The sequence below is a fragment of the Chrysochloris asiatica genome, unplaced genomic scaffold (genome assembly GCF_000296735.1).
Source record: "Chrysochloris asiatica unplaced genomic scaffold, ChrAsi1.0 scaffold00412, whole genome shotgun sequence".
Taxonomy (NCBI): domain Eukaryota; kingdom Metazoa; phylum Chordata; class Mammalia; order Afrosoricida; family Chrysochloridae; genus Chrysochloris; species Chrysochloris asiatica.
The window spans coordinates 169,689-172,648 of record NW_006408930.1 but is presented as its reverse complement, the minus strand read 5'-3'; positions in this window follow the sequence as shown (position 1 = coordinate 172,648).

The following is a 2,960-nucleotide window of genomic DNA, read 5'->3' as shown; positions in this document are numbered from 1 at the left end:
CTTCCCAGTAATTGAAACACATGAAAGAGTGAGATATTGGAGAGGCAATGCTCTGGTTTATTTTCTGGCAGGTACAATTACTTAAACCTCCAAATCAAGGAGGGACTTTACATTCCCACTTCAAGCCAGCACTTTCAAATCATTCATTAAAAAAAAAGCAACCACAGCAAACACTTTTTCTTTTCAATTCTGATGAAATAATCATTTCTTTCTTTTGATGCCAGTGGATTGAAAGTACAGCCAATACTTTATACTTGTTATTTAATTAATGTAACTAATACAGTAGAAAATACTACAATGAAAAAGGAGTTCCTAAAAGCCTCCCATACTAGACACATTTAAGATTCAAAGTGGTTTTAGACTGACAAGACATGTATCATTTTATTCTTTTGTGTTTGAATCCAGTCTCTGGAAATAAAAATTGCAGATTCAAAAGTCCAATCTATAGAAGGCTGCAGAATAACATTATGTTATAATTGCATTAAAAATAAAATGTACACAGTCCTATATATGTGTGTATAATCATGATGAAACACAGTTATTAGTTATATTCATGACAGCAATTTAATTATATGCATGCATGTGTCTGTGTGTAGGTAGCTACAAACATTTATTTATGACAATTTGTATTTTCGAAAAACCAAACTAATTGCTGCCCAGTTGATTCCAGCCCATGTGTGTCAGTGTATGACTGTGTTTCATACATGTGATCTTTTCAATGCTGTCATCTCTCAGAAGTAGATCACAAGGTCTTTCTACTGAGGGGCTCTGTATCTATACAAATTGTCAATCTTTCTGTTATTAGCCATTTACACCACTCAAAGATTCCCTATACTTGTAAATACAAGCATGTATTTCTATTACAAAGCAATAATATCAGGAAAATATTTTTTTGAAAATTGTCATTACAAAGTCAAAGTTTCTGTAATTAAAAAGCAAATCAATCTATAAACATACCTGTATGTGATATTAACATATTCATATTTATAATAGATTAGAAAGGGGCAAAGACATGCAAACTTCTTAGCCATAACCAAACACCTGAAGGGAATGAGTCACTGGGCCTGAAGGCTTAGGACCATAGTCACAGGGGACATCAAGGACAATTGGCATAGCTCACAAAGTTCACAAAGACAGTGTTCTGCAGTTTGCTTTTGTGTGTACCAACTGGGGGCTTAAAAGCCTGCAACTGGCTACCTAAGGTTTCTCTGTATCCAGAGCAGAGAAGACTGAAGAAAATTAAAGAAGAATGTAACAATTAGTGAAAAAACTAATGGATCACGTGAACCTCCACCACCAAAGACCAGTAGAACTAGATGGTACCTGGCTACCACTGCTGACTGCTCTGAAAGGAACCACAATGACAGGTCCTGAGTAGAGTAGGAGAAAATGTGGAACGAAACTTAAAATCATCAAAATTGCCAGGTTTACTGGTCAAGTAGAGACTGGTGAAATCCTTTGACTATGGCCTTTAATCACCCTTCAGACCTGGAAATGAACCCACCCCTGTAGCCAAATGTTCAGCTAAACAACAGAGAGGTCTATAAAATGAACAATAACACTAGGGAGGTATGTACTCATTTAGAACAAGCAACCATTTGAGCCAAAGGAGAGCATCTACTCAAGGACAAAGTTCAGAAGGCAGGAAGGGGTAGAAAAGGAGGACTAGAAATGAGCAGCACAGAGAGAAAGTGGGATAAGTGATACTATATTGTGGGGATTGAAATCAATGATATAAAAAAATTATATGAATTGTTGAGTGGAAAACTGATTTGCTTGTAAACTCCACCAAATTCACAATAAAAAGTTAAAAATAAAAAAAGCAACTCAAGCTCATGTCACTCTCACATCACCAATGACATTTATAGAAGATTTTGTTACTACAAATTAGATTGCATTTGCTTTTAAATCTTACTGAATTATGCAATAATTATCAAACTAAATATGAAGAAAAACGTGGCATCAGGATTGGAGGAAGACTTATTAACAACCTGAGATATGCAGATGATACAACCTTGCTTGATGAAAGTGAAGAGGACTTAAAACATTTACTGATGAAGATCAAAGAGCACAGTCTTCAGTATGTACTACATCTCAATGTTAAGAAAACAAAAATCCTCACCAATGGACCAATAAATAACATTCTTATCAGTGGAGAAAAGATTGAAGTTGTCAAGGACTTCATTCTTCTTGGATCAACTATCAACACTCACGGACACAGCAGTCAAGAAATCAGATGACATATTGCATTAGGCAAATCTGCTGCACAAGACCTTTTGAAAGTGTTGAAGAGCAAAGATGTCAGCTTGAGGACTAAGGTGTGCCTGACCCAAGCCATGTGTTTTCAATAACCTCATATGTTTGCGAAAGCTGGACAGTTACTAAGGAAGACCATCGAAGAATTTATGCTTTTGAGTTATGGTGTTAGAGGAGAATATTGAAAGTGCCATGTGCTGCCAAAAGAACCAAAAGATCTGTGTTGGAAGAAGTGCAGCCAGAGTGCTCCTTGGAGGCCAGGATGGCCAAACATCGTCTCTCATACTTCAGACATATTGTCAGGAGGGACCAGTCACTGGAGAAGGATATCATGTTTGATAAGGTGGAGGGTCAGAGAAAAAGAGGAAGACCACCAGCGAGATGGATTGGCCAAGTGGCAGCATCAACGGGCTCAAGCGTGGCAACCAGACTGAGGTTGGCCCAGGATCGGGCAGTGTTTCATACTGCTGTGCATAAGGTACCGACTCGATGGTCCCTAACAACAACAACAACACTAAATAAATCAAGAGTAATTTGATTAAAAACAAGATATTTCAAATTTTCTGGTACAATTATAAGTGAAAATTGGAGAAAGTAATGGTGCAAGAAAGGACATATTTAGATCCTCTTTACTTAATATTCTGTATACCAAATATTCTATGGTAGTCACATAAAGTGCTACAGGAGTGTTTTGGATCAAACTG